The sequence below is a fragment of the Ambystoma mexicanum genome, chromosome 11 (genome assembly GCF_040938575.1).
Source record: "Ambystoma mexicanum isolate Mex_15411 chromosome 11, UKY_AmexF1_1, whole genome shotgun sequence".
In the NCBI taxonomy this organism is placed as follows: Eukaryota; Metazoa; Chordata; class Amphibia; order Caudata; family Ambystomatidae; genus Ambystoma; species Ambystoma mexicanum.
Window position 1 is genome coordinate 437807088 of NC_090934.1, and position 23913 is coordinate 437831000.

The following is a 23913-nucleotide window of genomic DNA, read 5'->3' on the forward strand; positions in this document are numbered from 1 at the left end:
CCGTGTGCCATGAACAGCGCACAAATCCAGTGCATGGCGCAAAGGCCAGTGGATCAGCATACAGCCCCCCAACCACGAAAACATGTGGCAAACTCCCTGCGCACCCCTCAGAATACATGTACCCCTCACGCGCTAGCGAAATCACATGTAAAACTCCACCGTGTGGTGTGGGCAGCCAGTGGGGCATGCACTGGGGTGATGGGCTGCCTGTGGTGAATGTTGAGGGTGGATGAGCTGCATGCGTGTATTCCTGGGGAGCGCTGGGAGTTTCACACGTGATTTCGCTGGTCGAGCGGGGTACGTGTATTTCTGGGGATGCGCGGGGAGTTTCACACGCGATTTCGCTGGGCGAGCAGGGTACATGTATTTCTGGAGGTGTGCAGGGAATTTCACACATGATTTCGCTGGGCGAGCGGGTTATGTGTATTTCTGGGGTTGCGCGGGGAGTTTCACACGCGATTTTGCTGAGCGAGCGGGGTACGTGTATTTATGTGGGTGCGGGGGGAGTTTCACACATGATTTCGCTGGGCGAGCGGGGTACGTGTATCTGAGGGGTGCGCAGGGAGTTTTACACGCGATTTCGCTGGGCGAGCGGGGTATGTGTATTCTGAGGGGTGCGCAGGGAGTTTCACACGTGATTTCGCTGGGCGAGCGGGGTACATGTATTCTGAGGGGTTCGCAGGGATTTTCACACACAAATTGGCAGTGTGGGTCCTCCCAGGTCTGCCCTCTCCCCCCCTCCCCAGGCCCTGCAGGCAGCCCACACCACAGGGAACTACCCTGCACCCCTGGCCATGCCCCACGGTCAGTCCATCCACCTGGCCATGCCCCGCAGATAGCCCATCCACCCTAGGCATGCCCCCCAGCCAGCCCACATTTCACTATGCACTATTGAGCAACGACGGGCACCTGCCAGCATGCCCCGACACATGTCCCCCTGCACCCACACCCACCCAGTAGTGATGGGCACCTGCCAGCAGGCCCTGACTCATGTCCCCCTGCTCCCCCACCCACTCAGCAGTGACGGGCACCTGCCAGCAGGCCCGACTCATGTCCCCCTGCACCCACCACCCAGCAGTGACGGGCACCTGCCAGCAGGCCCGGACTCATGTCCCCACAAACACATCATCATGATCCACAATCATGGGCCTTATGGCCACCCAAATCCCACCGCACGCCACCCCTGCCCAAAGACCCAACCAAGTATTACATCCACCACACATTGAAATGCCCATTACATGATACAACCCAAATGGCAAGTATGTACATCAACACATATCCGTCACACACACAATGGGTGCCAGTGAATGTGAAAACCCACATCCTGACATGCATGAAACCAATGAGAGAATACCACACATTGAAGTATGAAACAAAAATGTATTGAACACAAAATGAAGGGAATTAAATGATAACACTCAATAATGGAAATAAGCAATTAAATGCAGCATGTCCCAAAATTAAAAAAAATATATCAAATCAGAATCCAAATAAATCCAAATGAAAATGTGTCCAAAGTCTCCGTCCAACAAAGCAAATCCAAAGTGAAAGAAATAAGTAAAATCCATTGCTCCATGGTGAAATAAAAAAAAATGATGATAAATCCACTGTTCAACTATATACAAATAACAAATCCAGGGTCCAGGAGCCCAACTATTGAAATGAAACCTACAAAAAAGACTACCTATTAAAGAACTATAACAAGAAGGTGGGGCATAGTCCAAGTGCCCCAAATGAAAGAAAAACATAAATGAAACCTAACACTAACCAACTATACAATGGTGGCGGGCAAGTCCTACGGCTCAATATAGTTGATTTCCTGGGCCAGGGCATCGTCGAACCCCTGTTCAACGTCCTGGAGGCGGGCCTGTTCCCTGGCCCCGAGGTCTCGCAGGGATAACGCCATGTCCAACTCCAACTCCCTGCGAATTCCCTCGAGGCACTCAGCCAGCCTCAGTGCTCTGCGCATGGAGTTCTCTGCCCTGACCATTGTGAGCCGTGCCTCCTCCGCCCGCCGCCGCGCCGCATCTATCCGCTGGCCCAACCGCTGCCACATGGAAGACACTCCCATTCCAGGGTCCTCCTGCCCTCCGGCCGATGCCTGCCCCTCTGATGTTGATGGCCCCGAGCCATGATGCCTCCCACGTTGAGCCTGCCACTGCCTCCAACGCAACTGCCTCTGCCAGCACGACGGCATTCAGGCTGATGGAATCCACCGGTGCCGTTGTGCATGTACCCTGCCCGATGCTGCCGGCACATCCTCCAACTGCTGGGGTCCAGTTGCTGGGGTGTCCACCCCTGCTGGACCTCCAACTCCCAACTGTGGCAGGGATGGGATCTCCACCGAGCTGGCTGCGTTGGTCAGGGCAGGTCCACAGGGGGCCCTGGTGGCATCTGGGCCGGAAGACGGCATGGAGAATGACTGGCGCATAGTCTCCACAGTGGAGGAGAGGGCCGCCAGAGTGCCCGACACATGTACGAAACCCCCGACCAAGGCCCCTACCAACTGGGCCACGTTGGCACGCAGCTCTTTGTGATGACGTGCGTGCTCCCCCCAGGAAGCACCCATGTCATCACGAATGTCACGCGTGCGCAACGTGACACCAATCAGGACGGTCTCCATATGGTCACGGGTCCCCTCGTCCGCAGGTAGAGGAGTGTCAGATGACGTGGACCTCCCCCCTAACTGCAGACGGGCCTGGGATGGCGCATCCCTGCTCGTGCATGGTGGTGCAGTCACAGTGTCAGGGACAGTGACATGCACAGGCCCCTCCACGGCACCTGTGCTGCCTCCTGCCCCTGTCCTTGGACTGCACCACTTGCACCAGTGGTACCACCTGCACCAGGCCCCATGTGCGGCTCAGTAGCGGCATCCTCCTCCAATGTGGAAACCACCAACCTGGTTGGCTCCACACCGTCTTCTGCCATTGCAAGCCCCTGTGGGGGCTCACCCATCCCTTCAGCTGCAGCCGTAGTGGCAGACGCAGCACCAGTCCCCTCGCTCCTGGATGATGGTAAATCCTGGGAGGGTGACTGAGCCTTGTGTCGCCGGCCGGTGGAGGCATCCCTGCCGCTTTGCTCCACAGCACTGTCTCTGCCCTCGTCTTCACTGGCCACTGTGTATTGGGAGACATAGAACACAAGCATCAGGGTACTGTACAATATTCCCCTAGACAGGAAGCAATAGCACATGAGTGGCACTGTCAAACGTCACTTCCATCATGTACCTCCACAACACATGGGTCAGTGCAGACAACACACATGCAGTAACAGGCATGGCGCATGCAAAGAACATTTGCATTCATGTCCAAATAACTGGTGAAACATACGATGGTGGTTCGAAACTCACATGCATCATGGCTCATACTGATCACATGCACACACATCATCGTAGTTTAATCCATCTGGCCTCGTACACCCCAGACACAGTGGAGACAAGGATGTCTAGGCTGCCTCAGTGAATCGCAACATAGTCACGAACATGTGTCATGCATCCATGGCGTTTACAAGTCACACACACGCTACTCAGACACATAGACATGTACACCATACATGTCCTTAACAGCAGCACCCATCTCTCACACCCCATCCATGTCCAACAACAGAGACAGACATGTATTCATGTGTGCATTCCGCATGTTGCCCTGCATTTAGCATTGTAACACATGCACCATCCATGTGGTTCACCATGACTGGTCTCACATGCAGCACCATGATGTCCCGCACACACACATCCATACATGGCCAATGTCAAACATACAGGCAAGTAGCTGACTACCAGCACACTGCAACATGCGCTGTTTCACACAGCAATGCATGGCCACTTACCGCTCGACTCCAGACGGGCCTGCATCCTGAGGATCTGGTGGCGAAGCACTGGATGAATGCACTCTAGGACCCTCATCTGATGGTTGTTAAGCTGGCCCCGGCACCCCACTGCATCTTCTGCCTCTAAGAGGTGCCGGGCCTTCTTGACGGTCCTGGATTTGTAGTCCTCCCAGCGCTTCTGGACGTGTTTCAGGTCGCGGGTGCCACCCCCTCGGCGTTGATGGCACCCACTGTGTCCGTCCAGATCCTCCTCCGTCCTTCCTTGTCGGCGCGCGATGGTGTGAAGAGGGCATCATACTGCCCCAGGACTCGCTCCACCAGGATGCCAACTTCTTCGGAATTGAAGCTGGCAGCCCTCTGCCTCTCTGGCTGGGGGTTGCCACTGGTGCCGGAAGGTGTTGTGTTGGACATGTCAACCCCCGAGGCAGGTGTGGGTGGGCAACTGGGTTGGTACTGGGGGTGGGCTGTGGAGTGATGGAACACCAGTCGGGTGTCTTCTGTTCCAGCAGGGGTGGTCACTGCAACTGGACCCCTGTAGATGGCAGATGTTCAGACACCAAATGGCAGGGCACAGTGGCAGCAGGCAGGCAGGCAGCAGCAGATGGCTCGTGGGAGGCTTCTCAGGGCTCTGGGGGGCAGGAAAATGGCCTTCTGGGCAGGAGTGTGGTCTTCCGTGTGTTGTCGTGTGGCCAGATTGATACGGAGTGAATTGGCACGTGAAAAAACTGCACGTCAGCATGTAATTTGCGGAAAGGCCCGTAGCGCGTAAGCGCGTCTGTGACATTACGTGCGCGGGCGTGCCCCTCGTGACGGGTGTGTAGTGAATCAGCACGTGAGAAAAAGACACATCCGCGAGTGAATGCGTGTGATCCGAGGAAAGGGCCTAAGCGCGTAAGAGAAGTGACACGCACGTTTGTCCTTCAGCACGGGTTAAAGGTGAGCATGTCCCGGCAGTTCGCTGTATGTGCCTTTCGTGGAGACCGACGTGTTTGTTGCTACTTCGTGTTGTTTCCCGCGCCATCACAACTTCACAGCGGATCAAGGACGTATCTATTCTTTTGGCGGGTGTATTGGCTAAGCATGTTTTTCATTATCACGCTAGTCTGACGGTGAGTCGCGCACGCTATTTTTCCCACTGCGGGTGCCCCTGTGTATCGTGTACCCGTTTTCGTGGTCATAGTAGCCTGCGTGTCCCACACGTATGTGTTTTTCATGTCCCTGGTGCCACCATGTACTGCGTGAGGTTAATTCCACACACGTGGGCTATCGGTGGTTGCGTCAATGGTTTTACAGCAGTTTTGGGGTGCCTGAGCGTTGCATGACCCGTCACTTCATCACCGGGGTCACATACAGCCTTGCAGGTGCAGGGGTGCTGTTAACATCTTGTATCCCACCCCCTTCACCCCAATTGCCCAGGACAATTGTCATCTACACCTCCCATTGGCACTACTCCATCTGTGCCAACACTACTCCATCTGTGCCATGGTTGGGAGGCCACGTAAGGTGAGGGGTGCCTCAGCTGGGCATACTCCACATGGTGGGTGTGGTCAGGGACATGGCCAGGGTGACCAGGGAGTAGGGGGACTCCAGGGTGTACAGGGTGGCTGCAGAGGGGGACGAGGCAGGGGTGCGCCCGTCGGCACAATGTTGTGCCACATGTTGGTGCAGTAATGCCACCACCCCCTGCGACTCCAGGAGATGCAGTTCTTGAATCTGACTCTGGTGCCCATGTGACCCGGCAGTCCATTTCATCGACTGCCATTGGCCCAAGGGTAGTGGTAGCGGCAGGTGCAGCTGTGGACACCACCACCCTGGCTCAGGGTCTGCCAGCTAATTCTGCGTTAGCACTTGAAGAGTTCATGGAAGAATTCCAGGTGGCCAGGAGGCACACCGTAGGTGCACGCAGGTGCAAAAAAGGTAGCAGGCGCTCCTCTCCAGAAAGAACAAGGCATGATAACCTGTTCTGAGATGAGAGATTGCATCACAGGCTTTTTGCAATCCCCATAGTGTTGTTAGTTTTCTGAAGCATCCATCACTTTTCTTAAAAAAGAAATATATATTAGAAAATGTATGTATTTATTTTATCTCATAGGCTTTAAAACACGCCTCGCTGTCTCATAGCACTATAAACAAATGCAAGGCAACATGTCAATGCTGTAGAAAATAAAAAGCAGGACAGTAAGAAAAAAGAAAAAGAATCTCTATTTTATGGAGCAATCATCTGTTTCTAAGAATTTAACATGCTTCACTTGCCAACAAGGGAGCCACATGTTAATTCCAGTAGTCAGGAGATAGTGGGGGTAATTCATAGAATTCGGTGCACAAGTGGCGCACGTGGCTGGCGCACAGTGTGCGCGTGCGGCAGTCTGCGCCATCTGCGTGTGCCAAAACCCATTTCAACGCACAGTGTATTCATGGATTTTAACATCCAAAAACAGCTGTGGCGCTGATTGGCGCAGCCACCCGGCAGCCGTGCTAGTTACGCCCCAACCCCGCCCCGTGTGCCATGAACAGCGCACAAATCCAGTGCATGGCGCAAAGGCCAGTGGATCAGCATACAGCCCCCCAACCACGAAAACATGTGGCAAACTCCCTGCGCACCCCTCAGAATACATGTACCCCTCACGCGCTAGCGAAATTGTGCGTAAAACTCCCTGCGCACTGCTCAGAATACACGTACCCCTCTCGCGCTAGCGAAATCACATGTAAAACTCCACCGTGTGGTGTGGGCAGCCAGTGGGGCATGCACTGGGGTGATGGGCTGCCTGTGGTGAATGTTGAGGGTGGATGAGCTGCATGCGTGTATTCCTGGGGAGCGCTGGGAGTTTCACACGTGATTTCGCTGGTCGAGCGGGGTACGTGTATTTCTGGGGATGCGCGGGGAGTTTCACACGCGATTTCGCTGGGCGAGCAGGGTACATGTATTTCTGGAGGTGTGCAGGGAATTTCACACATGATTTCGCTGGGCGAGCGGGTTATGTGTATTTCTGGGGTTGCGCGGGGAGTTTCACACGCGATTTTGCTGAGCGAGCGGGGTACGTGTATTTATGTGGGTGCGGGGGGAGTTTCACACATGATTTCGCTGGGCGAGCGGGGTACCTGTATCTGAGGGGTGCGCAGGGAGTTTTACACGCAATTTCGCTGGGCGAGCGGGGTATGTGTATTCTGAGGGGTGCGCAGGGAGTTTCACACGTGATTTCGCTGGGCGAGCGGGGTACATGTATTCTGAGGGGTTCGCAGGGATTTTCACTCACAAATTGGCAGTGTGGGTCCTCCCAGGTCTGCCCTCTCCCCCCCTCCCCAGGCCCTGCAGGCAGCCCACACCACAGGGAACTACCCTGCACCCCTGGCCATGCCCCGCGGTCAGCCCATCCACCTGGCCATGCCCCGCAGATAGCCCATCCACCCTAGGCATGCCCCCCAGCCAGCCCACATTTCACCATGCACTATTGAGCAACGACGGGCACCTGCCAGCATGCCCGGACACATGTCCCCCTGCACCCACACCCACCCAGTAGTGATGGGCACCTGCCAGCAGGCCCTGACTCATGTCCCCCTGCTCCCCCACCCACTCAGCAGTGACGGGCACCTGCCAGCAGGCCCGACTCATGTCCCCCTGCACCCCCACCCACCCAGCAGTGACGGGCACCTGCCAGCAGGCCCGGACTCATGTCCCCACAAACACATCATCATGATCCACAATCATGGGCCTTATGGCCACCCAAATCCCACCGCACGCCACCCCTGCCCAAAGACCCAACCAAGTATTACATCCACCCCACATTGAAATGCCCATTACATGATACAGCCCAAATGGCAAGTATGTACATCAACACATATCCGTCACACACACAATGGGTGCCAGTGAATGTGAAAACCCACATCCTGACATGCATGAAACCAATGAGAGAATACCACACATTGAAGTATGAAACAAAAATGTATTGAACACAAAATGAAGGGAATTAAATGAAAACACACAATAATGGAAATAAGCAATTAAATGCAGCATGTCCCAAAATTAAAAAAAATATATCAAATCAGAATCCAAATAAATCCAAATGAAAATGTGTCCAAAGTCTCCGTCCAACAAAGCAAATCCAAAGTGAAAGAAATAAGTAAAATCCATTGCTCCATGGTGAAATAAAAAAAAATGATGATAAATCCACTGTTCAACTATATACAAATAACAAATCCAGGGTCCATGAGCCCAACTATTGAAATGAAACCTACAAAAAAGACTACCTATTAAAGAACTATAACAAGAAGGTGGGGCATAGTCCAAGTGCCCCAAATGAAAGAAAAACATAAATGAAACCTAACACTAACAAACTATACAATGGTGGCGGGCAAGTCCTACGGCTCAATATAGTTGATTTCCTGGGCCAGGGCATCGTCGAACCCCTGTTCAACGTCCTGGAGGCGGGCCTGTTCCCTGGCCCCGAGGTCTCGCAGGGATAACGCCATGTCCAACTCCAACTCCCTGCGAATTCCCTCGAGGCACTCAGCCAGCCTCAGCGCTCTGCGCATGGAGTTCTCTGCCCTGACCATTGTGAGCCGTGCCTCCTCTGCCCACCGCCGCGCCGCATCTATCCGCTGGCCCAACCGCTGCCACATGGAAGACACTCCCATTCCAGGGTCCTCCTGCCCTCCGGCCGATGCCTGCCCCTCTGATGTTGATGGCCCCGAGCCATGATGCCTCCCACGTTGAGCCTGCCACTGCCTCCAACGCAACTGCCTCTGCCAGCACGACGGCATTCAGGCTGATGGAATCCACCGGTGCCGTTGTGCACGTACCCTGCCCGATGCTGCCGGCACATCCTCCAACTGCTGGGGTCCAGTTGCTGGGGTGTCCACCCCTGCTGGACCTCCGACTCCCAACTGTGGCAGGGATGGGATCTCCACCGAGCTGGCTGCGTTGGTCAGGGCAGGTCCACAGGGGGCCCTGGTGGCATCTGGGCCGGAAGACGGCATGGAGAATGACTGGCGCATAGTCTCCACAGTGGAGGAGAGGGCCACCAGAGTGCCCGACACATGTACGAAACCCCCGACCAAGGCCCCTACCAACTGGGCCACGTTGGCACGCAGCTCTTTGTGATGACGTGCGTGCTCCCCCCAGGAAGCACCCATGTCATCACAAATGTCACGCGTGCGCAACGTGACACCAATCAGGACGGTCTCCATATGGTCACGGGTCCCCTCGTCCGCAGGTAGAGGAGCGTCAGATGACGTGGACCTCCCCCCTAACTGCAGACGGGCCTGGGATGGCGCATCCCTGCTCGTGCATGGTGGTGCAGTCACACTGTCAGGGACAGTGACATGCACAGGCCCCTCCACGGCACCTGTGCTGCCTCCTGCCCCTGTCCTTGGACTGCACCACTTGCACCAGTGGTACCACCTGCACCAGGCCCCATGTGCGGCTCAGTAGCGGCATCCTCCTCCAATGTGGAAACCACCAACCTGGTTGGCTCCACACCGTCTTCTGCCATTGCAAGCCCCTGTGGGGGCTCACCCACCCCTTCAGCTGCAGCCGTAGTGGCAGACGCAGCACCAGTCCCCTCGCTCCTGGATGATGGTAAATCCTGGGAGGGTGACTGAGCCTTGTGTCGCCGGCCGGTGGAGGCATCCCTGCCGCTTTGCTCCACAGCACTGTCTCTGCCCTCGTCTTCACTGGCCACTGTGTATTGGGAGACATAGAACACAAGCATCAGGGTACTGTACAATATTCCCCTAGACAGGAAGCAATAGCACATGAGTGGCACTGTCAAACGTCACTTCCATCATGTACCTCCACAACACATGGGTCAGTGCAGACAACACACATGCAGTAACAGGCATGGCGCATGCAAAGAACATTTGCATTCATGTCCAAATAACTGGTGAAACATACAATGGTGGTTCGAAACTCACATGCATCATGGCTCATACTGATCACATGCACACACATCATCGTAGTTTAATCCATCTGGCCTCGTACACCCCAGACACAGTGGAGACAAGGATGTCTAGGCTGCCTCAGTGAATCGCAACATAGTCACGGACATGTGTCATGCATCCATGGCGTTTACAAGTCACACACACGCTACTCAGACACATAGACATGTACACCATACATGTCCTTAACAGCAGCACCCATCTCTCACACCCCATCCATGTCCAACAACAGAGACAGACATGTATTCATGTTTGCATTCCGCATGTTGCCCCGCATTTAGCATTGTAACCCTTGCCCCTCCACCAACCCTGTCCCCAATTTCAACATTGCACAGGTGTGCATCGCGTTGGCATACTGCAATGGCCTGTTAAGACTCCTGTGTACTTTAAAACTTCCACCAGCCAACCTGCCAGACTTCATGCAGTTTGTCTCACTTGGACTTAGATGGCAGATGCTCCGCTGGCACATGATTTCCCATTCATGCTCCATGTGTATTACATGCATGCCCCTATGTGTCCTTGACTGGATGATCATTGTAGTACGTGTCCAGGATGACCTACATTTCTTTGCTTTTGATCTTCCATTCCATGCCCACTCTGGCTAAGTCCTGCACGACACACATGTTTAGGGTGTCAAAGTCTGTGGAGGGCACAGGCCTCCCCCCGTTTCAGGCCCACCTATTCTGTTCAACTGGTGTAGGGGCTTCAGCACACATGTCTGTACTACTGAGGGGTCATCATATGTCCTGCTTTCTGTCCCATCATCATCTTCTGTGTTGTCAGTTGACCCAGATGATGCACTTGATGCTAGACAGCACTGTCTTCCAATGTACAGGTCTCTGGTCGCCCTTTCGCTGCCATGCAATGCATCCCTAAATTTTCACTTAGGGGAGGGGTTTGCTTGTAGTCATGCAATACATTGCATGCACATTGCACGTGATGCCTGGACTTGCCCTTGCACTGCCTTTAAGTCAATTGATACACATCATGATGTACTTATTCATGTAGATAGTGGATAATGTACACATGTCCTGCACTGCATCAACCCACGTCTGAGCTGTGTGACACCGTTCTACATGCCTAGTCCCTGATGCTATGTCAAAGTGCCCTTGCATGCATGCCAGGTTCACATTTTTGTGTGACATGTGTGCTTCATGTGTTGTCAGGCTGTGTGTGTGTTATGTGCTTCTGACATGTGTACTAATGTACATTTTCTCCACTTTCCAGATGATGACACAATGGAGCCAGAGGATGGTGTTGTCATGTCAGACACAGGTTTGCTATCACGCCAGCAACCCAGCACAAGTGGGGTTTGTGGGGTGGTAGACCAGGAAAACCCACATGTGTTACAGACCATCTTGTCTGTGGCAGGCAATGAGTCAAGCCTGGACAATCACTCTGACGACAATGTCGAGTTGGATGTGAATCGGGTCCATTTGTCTGGGGTGAGTGATTCTGATGTGGATGATCCTCTGTCCGCGACACCTGCACTGAGGGTCCAGACGGTGGTGGGACCTCTGCCTGTGGTGGATCGGGACGCAGGGTCAACCTCCACACCAGTCGCTGATGTGCCTGGGACATCATGTCGACAGGGGCATGTAGTCCTGCAGCCGTGGGTGGTGCCAACCCAACAAGGATGGCCGGTCCTTCAGACCCGCAGGTGTCAAGCCCAGCAACATGGTGGCCGCGAGCCACCGAGGTATACTGAGTGGGAGCAAGACATGACTGTACACAAGTCAGAACACCAGGGGGCAGCTATAGAAAACATCGCTGTGAGCATGGAGCGTGTGGCCCAATCCATGCTCCCCCCGCTAGGCAGATGCTTCTCCAGCAGCGGGTGGCACAGTCCATGGCCCGCTCGCTCAGGCTTGGCATGGCGGCCTCAGACAGGGCACGCCAGGCTGAAATGTTGTCTTCGCGTCAAGCAATTGCTGCTCACGCAGAGGCTCACATGGAGGCCCTGAGGGCTGAGTATGAATCCCTCAGATCCACTCTTGGTGTCCTCTTGATGTCCGAGAGGGAGCGGTCAGAGGAGAGGTTTGCGCAGCTTGAGCGTACCATCTCGGCTGAGCTACGTGCTTGCCGGGAAGTGCATCAGTTGCAAGAGGAAGCACGCGTATCACAAGAGGTTCTGCATGCTGACCTACGTGTCATCGCCGCAGAGAACCAGGCTCACCCGTCCGGCAGACTTGCTGCCGACGAGGAGCAAGCTGCGCCTAGGCGTGGTCAGGATCCTGTACCACGTCTACCTTTTCAGGAAGAAGCTGACTCGGACAATGAGATATCTCCCACACAGGCCGCGCTGTGCAGGTGTTGAGACCATGGAGGTTTTTTTTTTTGACTCATCATCATCGCATGTGGGTGTTGAGCTGCACCCTGTACCTCCCCCCTCCTGGGTGCCCCCCGACCCCCGGGTTGTATGTGGCTATTTTTGATTTTTCATTTTAGTATAGTTAGTTAACATTGTTTTTGATAGTTAGTTTAATTAGGTAATGTAGGTTTTTTATAGTTAGTTTAATTAGTTAATATAGTCTAAAATTGCTTGTCTATTGTGCATTCATTTGACAGTGTGATGCGTTGTGGTTTTTGAAAGCATCCACTGTCTGTTCCAACTGGGCCCTTCAAGCTTGTCTCGTGTATGTGTTTGCAGCTTGGGGTCCTGACTCACATAGGCCACTCCTTCTTCCCTTATCCATGGGCTCGCAAGGATGGTTCGGCGTTACAGTCATTTACACACGGGCTTTGGACTCTCATATCTGTGGCCTGTGTGCTGCTGTACTACTTGTGTTAACACCCCTAGTGGGGATTGTGGGGGTTTTATCCACAGCATGTTTGCATTAGAATTGGGTGGGTTCATGATTGATGTGTCCATTAATTGATAAACATTGTGCTGTATGTTTAGTTTTTTTCCTATACATGTGCTTCATGTACTTCATGTTGTAGACAGTGGCCAGCACCCTTTGCCTGTCAAAGTCGCACTGATGGTGGGAGGAATAGGTGTCTGACATGGCCTAGTCACGACCAGCATGAAGAGACACACACAGGAAACGTTCCTGCGTTAATTATATGTTTTGTGCCCTTTCTGCAGGAGAATGAGCCTTCAGACCACCTTTGCCAGCAGACATGGGCCATTGTATGACATACAGCTGGCCATGTTCGGTGGGGCAGACATGCACATGTGTGCACAAGCAGTGCCACAGGGCTTGTGCTCAGATGGCCAACAGAAGCAGACGTGTTTCCAGGAGCTCCAGGCCCAGGTGAGCAACACTAGGGTGCCACACCGCAGCCAAGCTTCCACCAGGCCTCTTGCAGATGCATGCTAAGTAGCACCACTGATGGGGAGCTAGGACAGATATTGTTGTTGAAGCGCACAGTACAGCTAAGATGTGTTGGGGACAAATGGCAAGTTGCTTACCAAGTTGTCAGGGGCACACGCAGAGGCTGTCACACATATCCTCTCATCCACCCTGCTCCATAGAAGCAGAATCCTTGGTGCAGTAGCGTTCTTAGCCAGTAAATGAAGCAGCGCACAGGGACACCCACCGAGGCACAGACTTGTGTGCAGTGCATATCATTTACATGTGCAAATTGACACATGCACTACCTATTTTAATCTGCGGATGCCAGAGCACAATTGTACTGGAGTCGCACCTCGCTATACGCATCTAGCTGCTCACCCAGGGACCATTGTACGATGTGTGATTCTTTACGCATTGGTCTTCCATTTGCCGTGCGCCCACGTGCGCCTGCTTTACTGCATTGACAGTGTATGTATCTTCACGCGGGCAAGCTAACGTATGGGTACAAAGGAGCAGACAAGAGTGTTTGTTTGTGAAGAAGTCACTTACTTTGGGGCATTTATGCTGTTGCGTGTGTGTGTTGTAGACACACACAGATTAGTAACTCACACTCTCTTTGCAGCATTGAACTGCCCCTGTTACCGGACCTGAGAGTGCGCAGGCAGGAGGCCAGCACTCACCCCAGAGATAAGTCTCTCTTTGGCTTGCATTTGACTCATTTGGTACAATGTGCATGATCAACATGTTTTGTCTGATTGAGTATGTGCTATTGTGAAGAGTTGTATTTTGTATTTTCCCTACTTTCCCTTGACAATCCTACTCCCCTCTCCTGCCCCTCTTTCCGGTTATCCTGAATACCAATGCCTGTCCAAACAACATATCCCTGACCCTCCTTCCCCACCAAGGTCTCAGAGGCCTGTGTAAGTTTGACCTTGCAGGCGCCCAGACCACAGAGGGGGTGGTTGGTTCGTGCCACTCCTGCTGCGCCTGGACACCGGAGTTGTGACACTACCCATCAGTTGGTGCATCATCATTGTATATTTTGTACCGAACATGGTACCCATCCTGTTGTGGCATTGTTGAACTGTGCTACCTTGTTTGTTTTATCATTGTGCTTGGACATTTTCTGCTACTTCAAGTCATCTACTGGAGACTCTTCCAGGGGTTTTGGTTGCCTAGAGGCTTTTTCCATGGTTTGTGGGTTTGGCTCCTTTTTTTTGCCAGTCAAGGTGGCCTCTGAGGGGGCTGGACCCTATTTACACACAAGGTGGAACATGGAGACCAAGGGGTAGGGTGATGCTGTAGCCAGGTATACTTGAAGGAAGAAGGCTACATACCCCAGACACAGTTGTTCAGTAGGTCATGGTGATTTGTGAAGGAGGGAGGGCCTTTTGTTGTTGGACATTTGGCTTCGGCTACAGTGTTTTGGGCACTCTGACATTTTAATTGTGGGGTACTATGTACATGATGTGTTCTGCTGGTCAATGCCTGTTCCTGTGTTGTCTTAACTTTTCATGTTTGAGGGGATTGCTGCGGTTTGACATGCTGGGGTGCACACATGGGCATTGTTCACATGTGATGTGTACAGGACACTGAGGATCACTTGATTTCACATGCATGTATTGAGTGCATGTCCCTACTGACACACACAGTTGCACAATGATCCACCACATGTACAACAACCCTTCCATGGCCACAGGTGCACACAGATTGCCTTCTGGGGCCCGCTGTGTCCCTGCAGCACATGATCTATGACCATTTGGGGATCCTGTACATGCGTCAATTGGTTATTTTTTATATTTGTCCTTTTCATGTGATGCTCAAGGTGTATCTCAGACACAATGGCTGCTCACTGTGCTGTGTGCTGAGCAGTGTGTTGCAGGAGACACTGTCATGATCTCTGCTTCCAAAAGATCAGGACTTGCCCAACTCCCTTGGAAAAAGACCCATAACCCCGGTTCCGAGTGCCAGCCAGTCCCAATTAGGACCTTTTGGACCCTGTCCTGGCGCCAGTGGCACCAGGCTCATAAAGATGCCCAGTCCCAGCGCTGGAAGCGCCGGGCTCATAATGCTTGGGTGGACTTACCTGCAGCAGACCATGCTGCTTACTTATCTGCCAGTTGAGCCCCTGATCCTCTTCTGTTTGGGACTGCTTTTCCTGTTGGGTGGGACAGGAGCCACTCCCTAGGTTCAGAACACTGGAACTCTTCTGGAAAGCAGGAACTCTTTTCTTACCTAGGCGAGGCTGTGGAAGGAGACACCTAAGCACTACAGGAGGCTATTTAAACCACACCCGATGGATGAATCTTGCTTTGCGTTATTCTGCATTCTCTGCAGCAGAACGCTCATCGTGTCTTCTGCTTCTGATCCTGGGCCTAAGGGAACAAAGGCTTACCATCCTGGAATCCAGTCTTCAGCAACACCTGTAAAGACAAAGAAAGAACAGGTTAGCACTACGGTCTTCAGTGGCAGCGCCTCTCTTACCTGGTCCATCGGCTGTCACCAACGCCTCGCGCTGCATTCCGGCATCTGAAAGACAAAGGCTTACCTACTCTTTGCATGCTCCGGAGGTCTTCGCACTGCATTCCGGCATCTGAAAGACAAAAGCTTACCAGCTCTTCGCACGCTCCGGAGGCCTTCGGCGCTGCATCCCGCATCTGAAAGACAAAAGAAGGTGCGTTTAAAGACATTGGGCAACTTTATTACTCACGTGCCATTACTCCTTCCCACACCGAATCCAGTGGGTATTCCAGCACCCTTCAGCTTCTCTAAAGCTCCGAACTTGTACCTGCAAGATAAAAGGGACAGTTAGTGCGCATCGTGAAGCAGGCTACAAGCGCTTACTTACGTGCTTCCAGGCGCTTCTATTCCTCACGCGGGTTCGATCCTCAACTCTCATCAGCCCGCCATCCGCCATCGCCGGAACCCTGCAAAACAAGAGATATCATTACAAAAGACTTTTAAGACATTTGAAGTGCCCAGAACTTACCGTTCGTGCAGTTAACGACGGACAGCAGTCCTCTGAGGTCAAGAGGCCTGCACCCTTATCCAGTGAAGAAACTGGTTACGGCACCCTGCCCCGAGGCAGATGGAGAGCTCGGCGTTCACTTACCTAAGGTGAGGGCGTTAACCTTTGGGGTTCTACAGGAGAAGAGAAAGGGAAGAGGAGAGAGGCACCCAATAACCCCAGTTCATTAATCCCATATTTTCTATCTGCAGACATCTTACTCTTCGAGTCAGACATACAGTGCACAGAGGTCCAGCCCAAAGAGCCAACCGTGTGTTACACATCACCTTTGAAGATACGGCATTCACCCAGTCAAGACCGGCGCCTCTGCGGGAATCAGGTGAGCGTTACAGAACGCAAAGCCTACCGCAAAACTCCCACCCAGGCGCTATGGAAACCTCGGATACCGACCAGCTAGCCCAGTTACTTGGGGAACTAAGAGCAGAAGTGCATGCAGCCCGTCAGGAAACAAATGCTCTAAGAAGGGAACTGATTATTTCCAAGGAGCGAACAGATGATCTTGCTAGACAATTGCTACAGTCACAAGCCGGACAAACTCCGTTACCCGCATCAGGGGCAAATCTTCCTTCAACATCCTCTACAAACCCAGTGCAGATCAACCTACCTGGGAATGTACCTCTGGCTCCGCCCGAACGATTTTCTGGTGACCCAAAGAGGTTTGCAGTATTTATTAATCAGTGCCGGTTGCACTTCTTATGCCGGCCAGCAGCCTTTCCAACTGATCAAGCTAAGGTAGCTTTCGTGCTTTCGTACCTTAGTGGCAATGCGCCAGACTGGTCGATCCCTCTAGTTAATCAAGATGATCCGGTTCTCCATGATTTTCAAGCTTTTCAGCTCAGTATGGAAAAACTGTTTGCAAGACATTCACAGGGGCAGGCCTTGGACAATGAGCTCCTTTCATTGCCACAGGGTAATCAAGACCTTTTGGCTTATATTGCGTCTTTCAACAGACTGATAGTGGAAACTCGATGGCCTGAGGACAAAAGGATTACGCTGTTTTATAGAGGTCTACGTGGAGAGCTCAAAGATGTGTTAGCCCAAGTATTGAATCCCCCGCAAGACTGTTCGGACTATATTGACTTAGTCGTTCAAATAGACCACAGACTGCAGAACAGGAAGGCTGATTGTTCCAAGTTTGATGCTCGAGTATTTTCCAAACCACCAACTCCTACCAAAGGAGTAGACTCCGGGGAACCCATGCAAATAGGGGGCCTGAAAGGACCACTAACACAAAAGGAGCGGGAAAGGAGAAAACAGCTGCAATTATGCCTCTATTGCGGAAACTCGGGGCACTTTCTTCGAGACTGTCCGGTGAAACCAGCCAAGAAGGCAGTAGGAGCTGCAGTTACCAGGGTCACAAACTCTGAGCAGGGAAACGACCTCGCCCGACAAGAATAGAGGTCCTCTTGCCGAGCGTTAAAACCAGTTCTGTGACCTCGCATTTCGTGATACCTATGGTCCTCATTAGCCCTGAACATCCGGATCGATTACATGCGATTGAAGCTTACGTCGACAGCGGTGCCATCGGCAATTATGTGGATCATGAAATGGTTTTGAGGATGAATCTGACTCTTTGTCCAAAGGCTGTAAAGGACGTCATTACTACGGTGGATGGTACGGAGATAGCCTCCGGACCAGTAACGCATACCACCCAAGAAGTGACGCTAGTAAGTCAAGATGGACACCATGAGAAGATCGTGTTCGATGTGATCAAGGCCCCTCAGTTCCAGATTATTCTAGGAATTCCTTGGTTAGAGAAGCACAATCCTCAGATCGATTAGCGAGCAAGAACGGTTCAGTTTCCAGAATGTGTCTCTACTTGTCACCCTCGACCTGGTGTTGCACTGGCAGCAATTTCTTCGGAGGCTCCCCAGTTACCTCCCGAATACCTAGAATTCCAAGATGTTTTCCGGAAGGATCAGGCTAACTCTCTACCTCCTCATAGGTCTTATGACTGCCAGATAGACCTGATACCTGGATCTACTCCTCCTTGTAGTAGAATTTATGCCCTCACCGAGCCTGAGAATCTTCACCTCCGACAATACCTAGATCAATACCTAGCGAATGGGTTTATTCGTCCTTCCAAGTCCTCTGCTTCCTCAGCTTTGTTCTTCGTTCCAAAAAAAGAAGGGGACCTTAGAACTTGTATAGATTATCGCGCCCTGAACCAGATTACCGTTAAGAATAGATATCTGTTACCTTTGATCCCTGAACTCCTGGACCAAGTCAGAAAAGCATGCATATATACAAAGCTGGATCTTAGAGGAGCCTACCACTTGGTACGAGTAAAAGAGGGCGATGAATGGAAGACGGCCTTCCGCACCAAATATGGGCTATTTGAATATCAGGTCATGCCCTTCGGACTTTGCAATGCCCCGGCCGCCTTTCAATATTTTATGAATGATGTCCTCAGAGAGCTCATAGATGTGTGTGTTGTTGTTTACATTGACGACATCCTCGTTTATTCTTCATCGGAAACTGAACATCGGAAACACGTGAAAATGGTCCTCGAGAGATTGCGTCAACACAAACTTTTCGCTAAGTTGGAAAAATGTGTTTTCAACGTGACTGAAGTTGAATTCTTGGGATTCATATTATCACCTAGCGCAGTGCGTATGGATTCAAAGAAGGTCGATGCAATTCTCAAATGGCCATCGCCATCCTCCGTAAAAGGTGTTCAAAGCATGATAGGCTTCGCTAACTTTTACCGCAGGTTTATCCCCAAATTCTCTCGAATAGTCCAGCCCATCACCGCCTTGTTAAAGAAAAACAAACGTTTTGAATGGTCTACCGAGGCAGAACAAGCTTTCCAGAATTTGAAGACTAGATTTATCTCTGCACCGATCTTAAAACATCCTCGCCCAGAACTCCCCTACATCGTTGAAACTGATGCTTCGCGCCTTGCCATGGGGGCAGTTCTATCACAAAAGGACCCAGTAACCAATCAGTTGCATCCCGTGGCATTTTGGTCCCGCAAATTCTCGCCTCCTGAAATCAATTACACTATTACTGATAAGGAACTTCTAGCTATCAAGTCCGCCTTTAAGGCTTGGCAGCATTATCTTCTGGGGGCCCGACACACCGTTACTGTGATTACAGATCACCGAAACCTGCAATATTTGAAAACCGCAAAAGCTCAATCTTCTAGGCAACTCCGTTGGGCACTATTCTTTGCCGAGTTTGACTTCATAATTACCTATCGACCTGGTACAAAAAATGGTAAAGCTGATGCCCTTTCTCGGATGGGAGTGGAAGAACATTTGATCAATCCTAAACCTGTACCTATCATTCCCGAACAAAGAATTCTGGGTGTAATCGCCACACAATCCATAGAGGAAGTTAAGGATAAAGCAAGGCTACTGGTAACTCCAGCAGACATACAGAATTGGCATCTGCAGGGAAAGGACTTTACGGTGAAGGACAACCTATTATATTTTCAAGAACGGTTATACCTGCCCAGCACAGATTTACAGAAAAAGGTAATCTCTTGTTATCACGATTCTTTAATGGAAGGACATCCCGGTATGGCCAAAACCTCGGAAAAGATCAAGCGCTACTTCTGGTGGCCGTCTTGGTAAAAAGATATCAGAGACTTTATAATGTCCTGTGGAGTATGCGCCCAAAACAAGAGTCAAAAGGAAAAACCAGCCGGCCTCTTACGCCCTATTGACATCCCACCTCGCCCTTGGCATACGCTTTCTATGGACTTCATCACCGATCTATCTCCATGCTCCGGATACAATACGATCCTAGTAATCGTGGACCTATTCTCCAAGATGGCGCATTTCATTCCACTCAAAGGCTTACCAACAGCAGCAACTCTGGCCCGAGAATTTCTCGAAAACATCGTCTGACTGCACGGTTTTCCTTCAGTTCTAATTTCGGATCGAGGTAGTCAATTTATTTCTCATTTTTGGCGAAGTTGCTGTCGGTCGGCTCAAATTGATGTGAGACTTTCGACCAGCCACCACCCTCAAACCGACGGACAAACCGAGAGGACCAATAAAACTCTGGAACAGTATTTGCGCTGCATGCTACAACAAACTGAAAAAACTTGGAAAGATATCCTTTGGATAGCCGAATATGCCTACAATAACTCTGTCCACTCGGGAACTGGGAAGACCCTGTTTTTTCTTTTATACGGTAGTCACCCTCGAACCTCGGAGTTGGATCCACTCCAAGATCTTGGAACACCAGCAGTAGACCACCTGCATTCTACAATCACCCAAGCCTTTAAGGAAGCCGTTTCTCACCTTCAAAGGGCTAAAGAACAATACAAGAAAGGAGCAGACCAACATCAGAAGGAAGCCCCCCAATATCAAGTAGGAGATCAAGTCTGGTTATCCACCAAATATCTACCTCTAAAAGGACCACGCACATTCAACAAAAGATACCTTGGTCCCTATTCCATCACTACCATAGTAAATCCAGTAGCGGTCAAGTTGGACTTGCCCCCTCACATGAAGATACATCCGGTCTTCCACGTCTCTCTATTAAAACCCGTGCAACCTCAAACCCGACTAACTAAATCTCCAAAACCTATTCTAGTTGATGGAGAACTCGAGTTTGAAGTCAAAAGCATCCTGGATTCCAAGATCTCCAAATCTAAACTATTTTACCTGATTGACTGGAAAGGCTACAGTCCCCAAGAAAGATCCTGGGAACCTGCAGAATATGTCCACGCGCCTCGTCTAATCAAAAGATTTCATCGAACATTTCCTAACAAGCCAAAACCCCCGGAGAAGCCCGGTTTGGGAGGGGCCTTGAGGGGGGGTGCTGTCATGATCTCTGCTTCCAAAAGATCAGGACTTGCCCAACTCCCTTGGAAGCAGACCCATAACCCCGGTTCCGAGTGCCACCCAGTCCCAATTGGGACTTTTTGGACCCTGTCCTGGCGCCAGTGGCACCAGGCTCATAAAGATGCCCAGTCCCAGCGCTGGAAGCGCCGGGCTCATAATGCTTGGGTGGACTTACCTGCAGCAGACCATGCTGCTTACTTACCTGCCAGTTGAGCCCCTGATCCTCTTCTGTTTGGGACTACTTTTCCTGTTGGGTGGGGCAGGAGCCACTCCCTAGGTTCAGAACACTGGAACTCTTCTGGAAAGCAGGAACTCTTTTCTTACCTAGGCGAGGCTGTGGAAGGAGACACCTAAGCACTACAGGAGGCTATTTAAACCACACCCGATGGATGAATCTTGCTTTGCGTTATTCTGCATTCTCTGCAGCAGAACGCTCATCGTGTCTTCTGCTTCTGATCCTGGGCCTAAGGGAACAAAGGCTTACCATCCTGGAATCCAGTCTTCAGCAGCACCTGTAAAGACAAAGAAAGAACAGGTTAACACTACGGTCTTCAGTGGCAGCGCATCTCTTACCTGGTCCATCGGCTGTCACCAACGCCTCGCGCTGCATTCCGGCATCTGAAAGACAAAGGCTTACCTACTCTTCGCATGCTCCGGAGGTCTTCGCACTGCATTCCGGCATCTGATAGACAAAAGCTTACTAGCTCTTTGCACGCTCCGGAGGCCTTCGGCGCTGCATCCCGCATCTGAAAGACAAAAGACGGTGCGTTTAAAGACATTGGGCAACTTTATTACTCACGTGCCATTACTCCTTCCCACGCCGAATCCAGTGGGTATTCCAGCACCCTTCAGCTTCTCTAAAGCTCCGAACTTGTACCTGCAAGATAAAAGGGACAGTTAGTGCGCATCGTGAAGCAGGCTACAAGCGCTTACTTACGTGCTTCCAGGCGCTTCTATTCCTCACGCGGGTTCGATCCTCAACTCTCATCAGCCCGCCATCCGCCATCGCCGGAACCCTGCAAAACAAGAGATATCATTACAAAAGACTTTTAAGACATTTGAAGTGCCCAGAACTTACCGTTCGTGCAGTTAACGACGGACAGCAGTCCTCTGAGGTCAAGAGGCCTGCACCCTTATCCAGTGAAGAAACTGGTTACGGCACCCTGCCCCGAGGCAGATGGAGAGCTCGGCTTTCACTTACCTAAGGTGAGGGCGTTAACCTTTGGGGTTCTACAGGAGAAGAGAAAGGGAAGAGGAGAGAGGCACCCAATAACCCCAGTTCATTAATCCCATATTTTCTATCTGCAGACATCTTACTCTTCAAGTCAGACATACAGTGCACAGAGGTCCAGCCCAAAGAGCCAACCGTGTGTTGCACATCACCTTTGAAGATACGGCATTCACCCAGTCAAGACCGGCGCCTCTGCGGGAATCAGGTGAGCGTTACAGACACACACAGCACAAGGATTCGGGAGTAGGGATTTTCCCTTCCCAATGTGCATGTGAACAGGCATTCAGTGTGATTTTCATGCTACGACTGTTGAAATTCATTTGTGTATGACTTGGTATATGTGGGGGGTTGTTGGTCAGTCATTTCATGTGATTCCATGCCAGACGTCATTGTCTGGAGCACTTTCCATTTATCACATGTCACTTCGGATCTTATTGGTCATGTGTTGGCCTTTTGGTATTGCTTGCCATTTCATGGTGTGGCAGACAAGGGTGATGGGGGTTGGGAGGGTTTAGGTGACATACCAGGGATTGTCATGGGCTGTTTTGCGGGGGGTGTGATACACACAGTGCATGTGTTCCTTTTGGTCAGATAGGATTGTTTAGGTTTAAGTAGCTAGGGATGCACACAATGTAGCACTTCCATGGCAACATTCTCAGGGTGGTAAGGTTGTGACAGTTGACTGTCTCTTTGTCATCATCGATTGTCACCTTGTATGTGCCAGGCCTGTGTGCACTCTGCAGGGGTGGGAGTTTAGGTGAAAAATGGGGCCACAAGCTGGGTCCGGGCTGCCTTGCCACGTGCCCTATCCCCTCCCATGGGCAGCACCTGTGCCTGTGGCTGGGGATGTGGGGGCACCACCATGTCCACCAGTACACCCTGCTGTGTTGCAACATTGTGCAGGACACATGCTGCACAATGATCCTGCACAATACTGGGGGGGCATATAGTAGCTTCCCACCAGAGCGGACAAGGGAGCAGAAGCGTGACTTGAGCACTCCGAATGTGCGCTCCACTATGCCAGTGGTTGCAATATGGGCAGCGTTGTATCTTACCTGGGATGGTGTGGTGGGGTTCCGGATTGGCGTCATCATGTGGTTGCTCAGAGGGTAGGCACTGTCCCCTTGGGTGGTGATAATGGTTGTGTTTATTAGGGTTTGTGTATTTGTCTGTGTGTGTCATGCATGCATGTGCACGGGCATTTATACCCACCTGGGAGCCATGTGTCGCCATGCTGCCCAGCTTCCAGGGCCCGGCTCAGGGCGGACATTCTGTATATGAAACTGTCATGGTTGGAGCCAGGGTAGTTTGCATAGACAGAGGTGATGATTCCCTTTGCATCGCATACGACCTTCACATTGATGGAATGCCAGTACTTGCGGTTTCGATAGATGTGCTCAGTGGCCCTAGGTGGACGTAGTGCCACATCGGTGCAATCTATGGCACCGAGCACTTTGGGGAAGTGTGCCACCCTGTAAAAGTCCTGGACCACGGCCTGCCTTTCTGTGGGTGTTCTGGGCATGTATATGTGCCTCGGACTGAGGGGCGTGCAGCCATGATTGCCAACACCTGTTGTAGGTAGCGTGACTGCGTGGCCTGTGAGGCCCCCCTCCCCACTATGGCAGTAGTCCGCTGAAATGACCCAGTGGCCAAAAAATGCAGGACATTGAGCACCTTCTCCAAGGGGCTCAATGCTTGGGAGCACAGGGTGGGGGATGTAAGGTAATTTTCCCACTCCCTGACCAGGTCTAGGATGATACATGGTGGAAACCTATATCTGCCATAGACCTGGTC